This window comes from Carassius gibelio, chromosome B25 (genome assembly GCF_023724105.1).
Source record: "Carassius gibelio isolate Cgi1373 ecotype wild population from Czech Republic chromosome B25, carGib1.2-hapl.c, whole genome shotgun sequence".
Classification (NCBI taxonomy): Eukaryota; Metazoa; Chordata; class Actinopteri; order Cypriniformes; family Cyprinidae; genus Carassius; species Carassius gibelio.
In genome coordinates, this window is record NC_068420.1 from 20,636,924 (window position 1) to 20,654,091 (window position 17,168).

Here is a 17,168-nt window from a genome sequence, read left to right on the forward strand (position 1 = left end):
TTTGTAGCAATAGTTAGCAAAATTAGCCATTTTTATTTTATGCCAAAAATCATTAGGATATTAAGTAAATATCATGCTCCATGAAGATATTCTGTAAATTTCCTACCGTAAATATATCAAAACTTCACTTTTAATTTGTAATATGCATTGCTAAGACCTTCATTTGGACAACTTTAAAGGTGAGCTTCTCAATATTTACATTTTTTTTTTTTTTTTGCCATGGTTTCTGTTCAAATCATAACAAAAATACAGCAACTTGGGATTGGCCAACAATGTCATCAAAAAGCTTAGTTTGAATGAGATTCCTTTGTGATTTCACAGGAGTTCCTCCTGCTGGTGCAAACTATGTAAAGGAAGTACAGGGGCTCTTGGCAGAGTCGGAAATACTCTGCAGCTTGCTATTAATTTGAGTCATTAGTCTGATATGTAGGAGCCGTTAGGAGATGTGCTGAAAGACGTCTATAAGAGGCTGTATACAGAGCTCCCTGGAGGCCAGCCGCTCCCCTCTATAATGAAATAAAGACAGAGAGTGACACAAATGTATATGAGGTGAAGAGGTGGCCAGGCCACTGCTGCCGTAATCACATCATCTGCTGGGACAGACGTCCCACCTGGAGGAGGAGCGGAGAGGACACGCACCCGAGAGAGGAAATCGAAGGACACCACACTGCACTGTTGCATCTTAATTTAAAGAAAAACCATGACAATAAGAATATAATATTAGGGGGAAACCATTAAACATGAAATCTAAATTGACCCTTAATGATTCATTTGTGCATGTTGAGAAAAAATAAATAAATAAAATAAATATACACACACACACGCACGCACACACGCGCACACACACACATACGCACACACACACAGACACACACACACAGTATATATACATCCAATCACAATCATTCATTAAACGTAATCACTTCATTTTCCACTAAACAGCTTTTCTGATAATGTAATCAAAATACATGTGGGTGGGGCAAAATAATAATCCAAACTAATTCAATATAATTACATGAATTATAAATAAATACATATTGCACGACACTGTAAATACTGAATATATATTGTTCATTACTTTTATTTTGAAGAGTTGTTGTCACACTTCCTGTTAGCCAGCTGGTTCAGTCTTTGTTAAGTCATAAGTTGCAACATTTTTTTATGATGTCTGCTCACATTATGCTTTTTATTTTGTCACAGTTTCTGTCTTTTTGCAAGGTCTTAATTATGAGCTTTTTACTTTAGCTATGAATCTACGGTCTCTGAATCTGAACACTAACGTTTACGTTTCATCTTGCCTCATTTTGCTATTTTTTTCTTCAAAATATGTAACAAAACAAATGTATGTAATTATTATACAAAGAAATTCTTTTATTTGTTTATTAAAATTTTTAAAGGCTGATTTTACAGTATTGTAGTTGCGATTTGCATCGATTAAAGGTGCTGTTAGCGTTTTCTTAGCATTTTGCTAAGTAAACCGACAGAGCAATATTGACTACCACCAGATTACAATACTTTACTTCTCAGACAGTCCACGATTCATTAGAAATGCTGATTGAACACGTTCAGTCGGTAATAACAAATGCTGATCAAAGTCATGAGGCAACAGAACCGACAAAACCTGATAAACATGTCTGTTTGCGTTTTGTAGCGTGAACTAGCCTTTAGCCTTCAACCACGTACCGGGCCTTCAAAACACTGTTCTCTGAAGACATGTTCGCAAACTCAAGCCTACACATTGAGTGACAGGCAGAGACAGTTTCTGATTGGCTGTTGTTCACTGGTCACAGAGTATGGCTGGGATTTCTCGATTTCTCAGGACACCTATATCATTGATATCCGTCAGGAAGTAAGGACAGTTTATGAGTTCAATTCCAAACAAAAACCTTCTAGCACGATTTTATTGTTAATAATTCATGATTAGCCGTCCCGAACATAAAGCGTCTCCAGAATCTTTCATTTTCCACACATTCTGGGGCCTTGTGGCAGAAATATCCAAACAGTAAAGTCACTGACAGGCGCGCACCCCTCTTCATGACACAGTCATGCCCCATGTCCACATCCAGACAGGTTCGGACTCATTTTCCCAGAATTCCCACTGAGCTGCTCTGCATTGCAGAACATGAGCGACGGGGAGTCCTTCTGTAGTCCCTATTTATAGCAGGACACCACAACTTTCTCCTTTCCTCGCTGGCACAGTTAATGCACCAGCCAAACTCGCTTTCTACACGCCAGCTGACTGAGCAAATGAACGATGCGAACAAATAACCAATTAAATCAAACATTTTGGACAAGATCTTCTGGATACCAAGTCCAAAATACAGCAGGTTTGGTCTGAGACATGCGCGCAGACACTCAATCCTACCCTCAGGCATTACGTGCCTATTTACAGTAGAGTCTATTGATAGCAGCAAACTTCATAGTTTATTTCAATTAGGAGATAGGAAATAGGAAATCAGATTTAAATCAATCACACCTCTCCCCGGGCCGAAATCGATGCCACCTTTCCAGGGGTTTCTAGGCAGAAGCGCCACGTTCCGATATCCTCTCGTCCACTTCATTGCCAGCTGCGTGTGAGTGTGTGTGAAAGGCTTTCGATCAATGCTTCCCACAAAGGCATTACTTGGGAGGGCGGACGTACACAGAGGCTTTTTAATGGAACACAACCTACATTAGTCGGGTAAAGGAGAGATCGGCTTACGGGGCTAAGAAAGACGAATATTTCTGCAGTCGCAGCGAGAGAATGTCGGATACGCAGGGCTGCTAGTAATGAAATTATTATTCATAGTCTTTTCTTCAAATGGTGGGATGGTTTGTGAGAAGCTATATGACAATCGCCACAGGTGGATCTAAATGTGTCCCGCGAAGACAACCAAATTCAGTTTAACAAGACACGAGCAGAATGAATGTCTGGCCCAACTGTTTGGAAAAAAAAATGTTTTAAAATATGCAGCATTTTACAAACAAATAATTGCTGATTGGAATCATCTATTTGCGATTAATTGGAAATTTGAATGAATAATAGAATAAGGAAAGTCATATGACATCAGAAAATGATGACAGGTTTTTCATGTTTGATTAAACTACTATAAAACGATCAGGTATCTATTAATCGTAGCAAAACATAGTTAAACTAACAATAGATCTTCAACATTTGAAAGAGGATTTTATTGGTCTTTATTTAACACTGGTTCCATTTATTAGACGAGCCATGATTTTAACTCTGTTCTCCTCTATGCAATTAGCTCAGTGATTGAATATTGAGATTGTGAAGATGGATAGGAGGCTTCAGCTGGGATCTTCTTTCTGGTCAGGGCATTACACAGAGAGAGAAATACACTCGAGTCACTGCTTACAGGCATTAACCCCCCCCCCCCCCCCCAGTTTATGTTAAGTTTCTTGTACCAATAAGCAATAACAATTTAGCTTTAGATGACCATTTTCTAGCTTTACGCCCCATTCATTAAAAGCAGTATATTTCCATCCTAAATCACTAAAACACAATACAGGTCTACAAACATTCATCAGCTTAGAAATCTTTAAAAAAACTTGAATCCAGAGGTATCATATCTCTATGTCGTTATTGTTACAGTTGTGATGTGAAATTTTACTATTCTTATCGAGCTCGATTGATTATTAAAAATGTATAGAGTTATCATCATTGGTGAGAACAGGACTTTAACACCTTTAAAACTGAGCCTATTTTTTGGCTGATCCCATAATGCACTGCAACAATGTCAGTGGTAAAATCCAAGATGGCTGACAAACCACAAATTTCTTAATGATTATAATCAAAATTCCAATCCATTCATTACCAAAAGGTACTGAATAGTATTTTTTACATTTACTAGGATGTCACAACGCTTAAAGGTCATTGCACACTGAGCCTGAAATTTTCTTCCGAAATTTTTGCACGTTGAAAAATGCATACAACCTAATGTTGTGTCAATCACATTTACACAGTCCATCTGAAACTTCCATCCTTCATAAAAACAGAGTGGGTTCGATTTTCTGCATTTTTCGCATCCGTAGCAAGCATTTTGAGGTGTTTTGACAATTCTGAGCCACCGTACAAGTGAACGGCAAAATCCAGAATGGTGACTGCCAACTTCATCCACTTCCTCTCTTAGCACAAAGCACTTTAAAGGTGCCCACCGAGTTCACAGAAATTGTTGGTCTTTTTTAAATATGTGGCTTAAGTATCGCTAACAAAGCAAAGCATCAAACTGAGCCACTGACATCCTGAATTAAACTTTACTTGCGAGAGGGCAACAAAATCATCCTCATTGCTGGAAGACTCCATTTAGTACTGTTTTTCTATTCATTTTTAGATTAAGTAATACGCATCGGTTTCTGTGCTTGACACATTTTTTTAATGATTAACAAAAAACGCATATGAAAATGTCAGACTCGCATCCATTTAATCCAAACATTACTTTTTACTTGTCCACTAGGGTATTTTTACAGATCATGTGATGTAAATTTTGTAATCAGCATAATATGCACAAAGCCCAAATCGTCTGAAGCTCTATACTCTAAAATAGAGTGTACATGGGCATATTTTTGCACTAATGAGTTTGTTCGCAAGGGGGCAACACTCATCGCTCATTACGTCTATAGAGCAATAGCACAAACATTGGACAAAGTTCAACCTTTCTAATGTGAATATTAGGGCTGTCATGATACATTGATGCATCACGATTCACGGATCGCTTCCGAATGCATCGCGATTCTCTCTGGAATCGATTCTGAGCAGATGGTGCTCTAGTCTTATGATGCAGAAGAAGAAGAGCGCTTGTGATTCACTCTTGTGATCTGAAATACACCCTTGTAATTAGCTTCAAACTTTTTGAACATTATGAATGTTTATTTTAGGTTCTATGTGTAAGGAATTGGAATCAAGCAGAGTACAGCTATATCTAAAGCACAAAACTAAGCTCAGAATCGATTCGAGACAGAATCGCGATGTATTCAGAAAAATCTCAGAATCGATGTGGTTCTCACTTCTCAATTCAAGCCGCATCAGTTTATTTCCCCAGCGCTAGCACGTATGTTGCTGTCTGTGTATACTTCCAGATGCTATGCCTTCAAGCAGTGTGCACGCCAAAACGTAATGCTTTGGGCTTTAGCTTAGCATTATGCTAACAACAAACTCCATTTTTTGGTTCTGCGCGGAGCGTGTATTTGTATATCGAGACGTTAATGATGGTTAAGATCCAGCCTTTGCAGACCACCTTGAGAAAAACATCTAGTAGCTATTGTGTGTGTCTAAACATTTGGATTAAAGCTAGCATTGGAATATTGTATTCCTTCCCAATACTCGGCTTACGCTTTAAAGCAGTCCCTGTTCGATACGGGAACAGAGCACACAGGAATCGCACTACAGGGAAGCGCTCGTCCGAGGAACACCTGCATGAGAATGATGATTGATGTCTCATAACATCCTGAGAAAAGGACGTTTATGGATTAAAACATCGATCCGGCTCATCGAGCACCACGGCCGCTCCGATCGGCTTGATCTCAGGTCTAGATGTTTCTCAATCACGTGTGCTTCACTAAATCTCAACAGCAGATTCAGGTCAGTTCAGGTGGAGGACGTGCACAAACACAAGCAGTCCTCAGCCACGAATACAGAAGTGTGTGAACACATGGTCAGGAGTGTGTTCCTCCAGAGACCTGCTGTGTGTTAGCTTAACAAAGGGACTCTGCACTCTATAAATTACCCTCCCTATGCTTGCGCTAATTAGAGACGGGCGACATGAACCAGAGCTGAAGCCGGGGTGTCGGTAATTACACACACACACACACACACACACACTATCCGCTCAGTGTTTGTTGGCCTCTAGAAATATGTACATTATGTAGACCCCAGATATCCTCTGAGGAATATTTTACTGCTCACTGGAAGCTTTCAAAGCTCTGGAGATGTGATTGTTTCATCTACAAGAGACGAATGAAAATAATAATGAAAAAGACGAAACGCAACACAAACTGTGACATTTTCCAAGCAATTGTTTGGTAGAATAATAATAATAAATAAAAAAACAAGCAATCAATTGGCAAATCTGAGACAATGTCTTGATCTCTTATGGTCAAGGAGACACAAGGTCTTTTTCTCTGGAAAAATACAACATTAAAATCATTTGCTCTGTTTGGTCTCATTAGGGTCTAGGAGAATTTCCTTTGTGATCTTCTTTCCTGTGGGTTAAATTTCACTCACAAACACACACATCATCTCATATCGCCGGTGTGTTTGTGTTGTGGTGGCGGTGTTCAATCTTCTTAAGAAAGAAATGCGTAAGGGAAAACAAACCGCCACTATCTGCGAGCTCAAGATATGACTGTGCTCCACTCTAATACTCGTATGCAAACCTCAACAAACCCCTCAGCGCTCAAGGCCTTGTGCAGATACTAGACAATCTGCTGGACTGCATGGGCCTCGCCATCACCCCATCTCACTCCACAACACATCCCCAAACCCTCAGCGTCCCGTCTGCTGTTCACACTAAAGCTGCCACTTCAGAAGAGCTAAGAGAGAAAAATCAAAAGAGCAAAACATTTCTTTGGACGCCAGTTTCACACTAAGCACCCAAAACAAAAGGATACAAATATCAGTGGTGTGGAGGCGATTTTTACAAATTTTAAATATTGGAAATGGAATAAAAATACATTTATTTGCAATATAGCTATTTATCTATCTAGTAAAAAAAACACAATTGCACATCACTGAATTATGAATAGCTGAATTATTAATCATATATTTAATATTCAGATCTTTTAATTGCTGGTTTCAACCTGATTAGCGCTCTTGAGTGATATTTAGTCACTTGTCCAGCTTCATTAGCTCTCAAAGTCCACGAACACACTGCGGGGTTCCTTCATTCCCACAGGTTTAATTATGAGAGATGGATTATAGAAATATGATAAAGGACGCTAAAGAAGCGCAGATGTTTGGGCCATACTGATGGAGTGCACAGATGTTTACAGCAGCTGTGTTAACCGTGATCTTCTGACTAACATCAACATCAGGCAGTTACCACACTGTTCAGTTTCCCCTTCATCCATTATGTCAGAATCAACGGCACAAACGTGCATAAATACTCACATTCACCAACAAATATTTGTGTTACTCAGTCATTTTATATCACGGTAACAGTATTCAACACAATACACTGTAAAATAAATAAATAAACAAATACACAATCTGTTAGTAGTAAAGATTATTGGAGTACACGACAACACCATATCTTTGTTTTCTTCTTCAAAACATTTAAAGCAATAGGTTTCTTTCTTTTTGTAATTATGAAATTGACTAGCAATCCCCCCCCCAACTATGATGTAGTATATAATTTTACTTATTTGTTTATGATATATATTATATACAGTATAGTATTATGTATAATAAATATTTATTTCATAATATTTATAATTCAAAAACTTTATAGTAATGCAAAACTGAGATGAGAGAACTGAATTAAAGAACTTAAAATAAATAAACATAAAATACACTTATTTTATGCTGTCAAATGATTTATCGAGACTAATCGCAAGCAAAATACAAGTGAATATGCAGAAAAATGTAATTTATATATTAAATATATTTATTATATAAGTTATATGAATATATATTTTAAATATATATACGGTTGCATATATATTATGTCAACAAAAAACTTTTATTTTGTATGCCAAAATGTATTAATTGCGACTGACCGCTTGAAAGCACTAATTAATTTAATAAAATTTTTCACATGAACAAATATAAGGCAGCAGAAGTGATATTCAATATTACCTGTAATTCATAAAACCATAGTTTTTTCAGTGTTATTTTAATTCACTCGAAATTCAATGATAAAAGGCTTATATGTTAAATTACCATATGATAATGCTAGGTTGTTATCATTAACAATTATCACAAATTATTAGGAATGCGTGATATTTAATGTGCACCTTAAAATATCGCACATTAAATATCGTGCATCCCTACAAATTATTATCAAATAATTAATTCGTCTTTTTCAAATGTCCAGATTGTCACACGCATCATATATCACACAACAATGGCTACTGTGACCAATACGGGACACCTCATGTCCTGCAAACGAGCACAGTTGACCCATAGTGCAAACAAACTAAGGGTATAAGTGCTGAATGACCCGTGGACGCGGGTACGAGCTGACAGGTGAACGCAGAGTGACTGGCAGCCAAACAAACAGCACACAGTCAGAGAGATGCTGTGCTAACTAGAGAATACAGTCACGGCTAAAGGCCCATGTTAGACACAGAGTATCTGCAAGCCCTTCAGCTGACACACACACACACACAGGAAGAGACGAGACGGCGAGGAAGCGCGGGATACGGGATGGAGAAGTGTAGAGTCACTCTCTTTGGCGCGGCATGAATATTTAATGCTGTGGGAGTGAGAGAGACGTCTGTGTGATGAGGAAGGTCAGTCGGCGAGCAGCGGGAGGAAGTGGCTCTGGCCACACGGGTGAGCAGATGACAGGTTGTTATTCACCAGAGGGCTGTCTCGTACAGTCCGGTCTGAGCTAACGGGGTTACGCAGGCAGCACAGCAGGTGTGCGCTCGATCTGTGCCTCTACATACCTGCCTCCTTCATATCTGGACAGAGAGGGAGGCTACTGTCTTCTAAGCTATAACAGAGCAACATACGATCAATAACAGGAACTCACAGAATGTGTTAATACTAGCTATTAAAATATTTTCAGAAAACACACTGATAAATATCAACTCAATTATGATTTCTTCTCAGTGTGTGTGTGTGTGTATGTGTGTGTGTGTAACCCTGGTGTTTCATGAGCTTCTTTTAAACACAGCCGCTGAAGAGCGGACGGCTTCATAACTATAATTCTCTCCGCGCAGATTACTCTGTCACCAGCAGGAAGTACACATCCTCTTCTAGCGCGACATTTACTGCTCTGAATCCCAGTGAGATGCCTAGACAACATTCAGAGTTACCTTGCCAAGCTGTACGACAGAACCACATGAGCCCCTCATGGAAATAACAGTTAGCTTAGCAACATGCTAACACAGAAACCTAGTGTACATGTATGGGGTTCTAATTAGCATAAAGTCTCGTTTTTAAACATACACAAAGTAGAGCCCGACCGATATTATCGGCCGATATGAGCTAATTGCATTTAAATCGGCATCGGCGTTTATAACGGTGTCTGCGTTTATAAAAGTGTTAAATGTTTAAAACCAGACTGTTTTTTGATCATTAAAAAATATATACTTTTGATGTGCAATTGTTTAGTCATTGAGACCGTAATCTAAGGCTTTTTTTTTTTTTTTACATAAATCCCTTCTGGAAAATGGTTTATACAGCCCAGTTACATAGAACAGGCAGATATTTTGCTATTGAATGTTGTGTAAGTGCAGTTTATAGGAAATGGGTCTAATATCCAGTTTATTTTCAAAATCAAAATATCGTCTTATAAATCGGCTATTTTCGAGTTAATATCGGCATCGGCCCCCAAAAATCCATATCGGTCGGGCTCTAACACAAAGTGTTTGTGTCAAAGCTTTTGTTAGCAGAGCTGGAAAATCACCGAACGTTATTTCACACCCTTTGAATGCTTTCTTCCTGCTGTTTGTTCGACAACTACTTCAATTTGCCCAGCCACGATGACATTTCAGAAAGGAAAACGCCATTGCGTGGATGTGATTTATTACAAAGAGGTGTCCGTGTTTGATTAAAAGTGATATTCGCCATCTGTTGAGGGAGAGCGCTTGCTTTACCCCCAAACAATTACAGTAAAAGCTCTAAAGGAAAGTCCATTTCCCATGTTTCCTGGGATCAAACTGCCTCACCGCTGTTTCAGAGTCCCTCGACGCATTCGGCTTCCACACACACACACACACACACATATACTCACTCCTGATGCTCTTGTCTGGCACACTGTCTGAGCCAAAGTGCTCTTCACTTGCACACACACACACACACACACACCTATAGATCACATACGACACTCACTTATGCTGAGTATAGTGAAGAATGCGGACGACGGTACAGTGTTATTCCAGAACAAGGTCAGTGTGTCCTTGTCTTTGGTTGTGTTTAATCTGAAATGAATATTCATGTGTGTGATAATCAATCAGCAGTGTGAGAGGTTAACACCCCTCTCAAAACTGTCCTGAGGTGGTGCCATGGTTTCAGATGCTACTTTAATATACCATGCCAGTACAGGATTAGCTTATTCTATGCTAATGAGCTATAGTTCTTCCCATGGTAAAACTGAACTGTCAGTGTAAATGTTTACCAGAGCTTGTTTGACAGCACTAATATTTAAAGCTAATGTTCCAGAATGTTCTTGCAATTTTCTCTCAAAGTTATGTTTATTAAAAGTTTTCTGGTCTTTAGTAATGTTCTGGAAATATTAGTACAAAAACATTTTCCCTATAAACTATATAACTGCAAACTATGTAATACAGGCCATAACATATATAATTAGGCCATAACAATAGCTTTCTGCTATGCTAGTTTTCATAAAATTTGAGTAAAACAATGAAATGGATAAAAAAAAAATATTATCTCATGAATATGCGAATGTGACTGATTAATATGCAAATGAGCATCGATCCCATTTTTCCTGGGCCGAGTCAAGCTAATATTGAATGTCTGAATATGAGGATAGCTGGAAACTCGCGGAGCTTGCATCTTTTAATTGTGTGTGTGTGTGTTGTCTGGGGGCCTCTCTCAGCTCTGTCAGGCCCTGTGAGGTGTCCTCCGCTATTGCTCGAGCAGAAAAGGGCCGGGTAAGCTAATTGGGCTCTTTATTAATGCCAAAACACACATATACACTTACACACTTAATGTCAGCACTTCGGCTCTTTCTAATATGTCTGAGGTTTCTAGAGGATTTACTTATGAATGCATTATTAAAATAAACATCAAAGTACCACGTCAAACATTAGTTTATATATATACACAAGCATTCATGCACAAAACCTAAAACTGTTCACTTGGGTAGAATTATCTTTGTTTGTAATATGAGATTCAATCAAAAGTGCGAAAACATCATGTGACAGCTTTCCCCCAATCTCTTCTTTATGAAGTCACTGGTGATTTCGATGCTAACAGTACAGATTAGTTGCTATCATCCAGAATATCCTGGGACTGATATTGTTAAGACAACTTAAGTTATTCATCTGACTTCACATCCAAAGCCTCGTCACATCCACTTTGCACGAAAAAAACTGAAAGACCCATCCGGACGGCGTCAGCGTTCCCTAAATGATTGTGTTCACGAGGACGCCGGAGCACACCAATCCCAGCAGTGCTGCTTTAGGAAGTCACGCGGTTGTAAACGATGCTTGTTATACCTGCTATATGCAGATGAGATGTTAATTTAATTCAGGGGTTTAATTAGAATCTGTGCGAGATCCTCGGAGCTGATTTACTGATGGAGAGCTTGTTTCATCTGATAACACTTGTATCTTCTGTAGTCATCTGTTCAGTGCAGATCTCTGTGGAGCTCTTCTACGCGCCGATATTAAAACACAACTGCGCTTCAACCGACAGAAACCTCACTTGTGTCTCATCTAGAGTTTTAGAAGAGATCTCAACAAGAGAAACAGCTGAGACAACGCTGATACGCAAGTGAAACTTAACTTTGAACGCCGTTGAGTCTAAGCTATAAAAGGGCCATACCATTTTCCTCTGGGAATAAATCATTCTCTCTCTCTCTCTGTGTGTGTGTGTGTTTGAGGAGACACGAGTGTCACACTCATATGCACATATAGATGGGAACACACACACAGATATACACACACACATAGAAACAGAGCCCCAGTCGGTGTTCATAATTCATCAGATTTAAATAAAAGCTCTTCTTCTGCAGGTGAGTACGTCTCTCTGCGAGCACACGCTTCTATAGTCTTTGGATGTCTGGATATATATAAATATATATAATATATTTGTATTCAAAGGGTGGAGGTGAAGCTCAGCTTGTTTCCTCCTGTTGATTTAAAAACACACATGCACTATTTTAGTTTCACCTATTCCTGCGTTTCCTTTGTAGAGCTAGAGGAAAGCACGCATGTTCTCAACAAGAGATATGAAATTCAGACTTCATTCAGGAAGGAGTAAAGATATGCAAGTAAACATAAATCAAATGTAATTATGCGTGTGATGTAAAGACTAAACTACAGCGGTGTAAGCCGATATCCACTTAGACGCTGTTTCTGCGTGATTTTAAGAGAATCTCTGCTATTGATTTGGTGTCGGGTGTATTCCTCCTCCAAACATTTGTCGTCTGTCTGAACAGAGGAAGTAGATGGAGAGTCTGACCTCTGTGACCCCTCTCACCTGAAACTGGGACGTAATGTAGAGAGTACAACAGTGTGTTGCTATCTTGAGCCTCAGCGGATGACTGTAACTCTGGAAGTTGTTTGTCTCTTAAGAAACTCTTTATATAATTTGCACCGTTGAAAACCACTGGAACACCAGCTTGACTGATTATTCTATTGACTGAACTATATGTAATGAATCTCTATTATACATCACTGGTTCTGTAGTATTTTGTCGCGCCGCTCACATCCGGTGCAGACACGGATCCCCCAATCCCCCGCGCCGAAGTCATCATCCATCGCGAAGTTACACTGTAGACATCGGCCAACCCTTACTGAAAATATTAGAAAATATAATTTAGCCTACTTGTTTTATCACATATTCAACAGTTATCGAAAATATTATTTTTAATGCGTGTATGCGTTTATTCATATTTATGAAACAAGAATAAATGATTATTTATATATTCACGATTATAAATTAATTTATATTTGTGTTTATTTATGAAAATATACATTTGTGCTATTTATAAAAGAATCAATGAAAATGAATTTATTTTCTGGTGTTGTGCTCATTTCGAAAATGTTTGAACGTGTCATATAATTGACTTCATATTTATTGTTTTTAAATCACTGTTAACATTTATGTATGTATATATGTTTTAATTTACGTATTCCTACACGTTATAAAATAAATAAATAAATAAATGTGATGTTAATAAATGAATCAATAAAACTGAATTTATTTACTGACATTTTGGTAACTTTATGAAATAAAGATAATAATGTAAAAAATTATCATATAATTGTCTTATTTTATCATTATATTATGTTACTTGTTGTACATGCAATAGCTTTTTAATACCATTTATATATATATATGGTATTAAAAAGCTATATATGCACACACATATGTGTGTGTTTTTTTTCAATTCATTCATTCATCAATTAATTCATTTAATTCATCGTTTCTGGTATTTTCATTGACAAATAAATTGTGCTATTATTTACGTATTTTGACATTTGACCAATACATTCTTTATTAGCTTAACTGATTTTTATTTATTAAATGTACTTTCCTCCTCTCATATCAAAGGATGCCACTGTGTCAAACCGTTCATCCGTCTGCTCGATCCAAACCAATATTTCTCTCCGTTCAGACGTTGGTCTCTCATGAAAAACTGCTCTTGTAACGTTAAACTCCAGCGAGAGCTCCTTCAGTTTCCCTCTAATTTCACGTCACACTTTCACTCACACCGTTTTTCTCCCATTTAACTCCATCATAATGGCTTTCGCTTAAATACGTCTGCAAGGCGGCACAATTAATTGTGTTTCTATTTTGTGCAGTTAATTTCACACTGTTAAGCGGCGTGTAAAAACACATGAATGAGCGAGTAATTACACAAGTGGAACCACAGAGACAAATGTACATGTGACACAGATACCAGACACGTGGGGCTCGCAGATAAAAGAGAGCTACATGCGGTGGGTTTTCACACTCCAGGGCCATTTCTCAATTACAGGAAGGAGGACAGTTATTGGGGGAAATAACTGACCCTTGAATCATCAACACTGTGGTTTAAGATGCCTCATACAAACTTAAGGAATATTTCAGCTAAAAACCGGTCATCATTTTCTTCAGTGGAAGACAAAATGAGACATTTAACAGCTTTCAATATAAATATAACACCCCAACAGACCAGGATCGATGTCAGTAATGTCAAATGGCAAGGGTTCAAGAGTGTCATAAACCACTGTCATGCACCAAGTCTGAAGATGCAGAAATGCAAATGAAATTTTAGAGGAAAATTATAGAGAATAGCAAGTTATATTGATATTCAACACATCTCTTGTGTAAAAGTACACGTTAGCATACTTTTTTCAGAGTAATTTTATGGAAGTATTATAATGTACTTGAAAAGAATATACTTACACATGCACACACACACATACACACACACACACGTTTGTTTTTGTGTAACGTGTGTTCATCCCATAGGTGTAATGGTTTTTATACTGTACAAACTGTATTTTCTATCGCCCAAAACCAACCCTAACCCTAACCCTCACAGGAAACTGTGCATTTTTACTTTCTCAAAAAAACTCATTCTGTATGATTTATAAGCGTTTTGAAAAATGGGGACATGGGTTATGTTCTCATAAGTCACCCTCTCCTTGTAATACCTGTGTCATACCCATGTCATTATACAGAGTTGTGTCCTGATATGTCACAAAACAAGAGCACACACACACACACACACACACACACACACACACACACACGCACTCAATCAATTTATTTATTTATTTATTTATTTCAGTGTAACTGTGAACTGAATGTAATTTTTTTTTATATCACTAAGTTATTTGAATTTAAATGAAAATACATTTTATATTTAATATATTCACATATTTTTGTTTAAATTCGTGTTAATGTAATTAACTGAAGTTTAGAGCATTTTTGACCCAATTACTTCTCTGTGTGTAACTTCATAATTCTATTGTCTTTAAAATATGATTATGGTCAATTTGTGTTGAAACTAATTAATGATTAAGTACTCCGAACACAATTACAGGAACTCAAGTAAAACTTTGAATCTGACATTATTATAAAGTGCACCATTTAAAAGTGTGCTTAACTGCGTTTAAAAACATTGTGAAAGTGTACTCGATTTAGGAAGACTTGAGTCGCCTGTTATTCGATTAATATTATATTATCAGCGAGTACAGATTTCTTTTTCTTTTTCTTTAAGTACACTAATATTTGGAGTACACCACAAGTACATTCAGCAGAATGGAGCGCACATCTTTGTCACGAGCGATGAAGCTGTTTTGGGTTTCGTTCAGAGTACTTTAATGGCATTGTTGTAGCGCTCTCTTGTCCTCTTTGTCGTCTCACGGTCGTGCTCACTATATGAACTATGACTGTATGGAAAAGAGCAGCGTGGACATTCTTCAAAACATCTCATTTGGTGTTCCACAGGACAGAACAAGGAATAAATTACGCTCATCAACAAATCCTTTAAAATCTGCGTCTGATGTGTCAGACAGAAACATTCATAAACGCATTACGAGTGTGTGCTACTGAGAGCAGTGGCTCTGAAATGTGCAACTCACCGATGAAGCAAAAATAAAGCCAGACCTGATAAAAGAGACACCAGACACCAGACGAGAAGACGATCAGTGTTTAAGAGAGACCTCGTCCTCTTCAGAGAGGACATGCAGGTCTGTTATCGGCAAACGAAGATCAAACACACACACAACTATCTCCAGAACAGACCTAAACCTGAGCGAATCTCCCGGCGGGGAGCAAACATGTTCAACAGGATTCACAGACGAAGTAAACACTGCTGGTTTAGTTTGGTTTAGAGCTAGTCATTATATTAAACATGACGTCTATGGTGTGTGTGTGTGTGTGTGTGTGTGTGTGTGTGTGTGTGTGTGTGTGTAAAACCAGATCGAGCAGCTCACTAGTAAATATTCCTGCAAGTGTGTGTGTGTGTGTGAGGGTATATTTGGTATATTTCCTGTGTGCTATAATAAGACCATGTGTGTGTGTGTGTGTGTGTGAAGTAAAGGACACAGGGAACACACACTCTGTTTGTTGAACCAGCACAGTGTGTTCATGCTGTGTGCCAACTTTATGTGCTCATCCTCTCTGTCTCCTACACACACACACACACACACACACACAGATAATAATTATTCACACACACTCACACAGTCTCTCCTCCTCGAATGCTCCACAAAGTATTTGGACACAAAACAGTTAAAAATGTCACAGTGTGATTGCATTAGATAATATCAAATCAAGTACGAGCGTTGTGTGTTTGAATTAACTGCACATGCTGTGCTACATAGTGTTGTTATTTATATATTTGTATTTTTTCTGTGGGAGTGTGTTACACTTCATTTGAAGGCAATGGTGTAACCGTGTTATTGCACAAATCACACATGTAAGTGATTAATCATAAGATGTGATTAAATGTCATTTGGTGCACATTTCTTATCACCGATCAAAGCAGTTGTGCTGTGCAATATTTTTGTAGAAACTATGATTATTATTTTTTCCTCAAGATTTCTTGATGAATGGAAAGTTTCAAAGAACAGCATTTATTGGAAACATAGCACTGTAAAAGCCTTGACTTTCACTTTAAATCTAACGCATCCTCGCTTTCCTTCATAAACAAAAACATATTCATTTAGGAGACACGATATTATTATAGTTAATAAAAGAGATCAGAAATATTTAAGATCCTTTTTCCCACATATTTATGTCTTTCTTACAGCAACACTGGCGCTCTGCTAAAGTTAAATCCAGCATGCAGCGTGGGTATTTTGACAGAAATCTCTATTCTAGGCAGCAGATTGATTTTCTCACTGGTCGAGCGGACGAGGAGTGTGTTTTTATAGACGTGGTAATCTCATCCCAGGATACGTTCAGATTATCACACAGCTAATCTAACACACGGCCGTCAGACTTCATTCAGACGGACAGAGACTGAAGAAACGATGAGAGATGGAGCTAAAAACCTCTTGAACACACACACACACACACACACAGGCGTATGTATGCTGTGGGGGGGTTAGGGGGGTTTCCAGGGTGTTTTTTTTTTTTTTTTTTTTTACATTTCCACAATTTCATTGCCCCTCATTGCTTAAAAAAATAATAGAAATGATTTAAAAAAACAAAACAAAAAAAAAACAGTCATGTGGTTTAACCATCAGTTAAAAGGTTGTTTCACAATATACAACATACCACAATTAATTGTTCTTATTAATTAATAAGCAGCTGAATGAATAAACGTGGTTTAACTGACGTAAAATGGATTAACCCTTTTTATTTTCCGTTGTTT

At 37.9% G+C, this 17,168-nt stretch overlaps 1 protein-coding gene across 1 annotated transcript in view; it reads left to right on the forward strand.

Annotated features, from left to right (window-relative positions):
* LOC128014423 (histone H4) overlaps nucleotides 1-17,168 on the forward strand; it is a 201,962-nt gene that overhangs the window by 96,558 nt on the left and 88,236 nt on the right. The gene's annotated exons all lie outside the window — the stretch shown is intronic.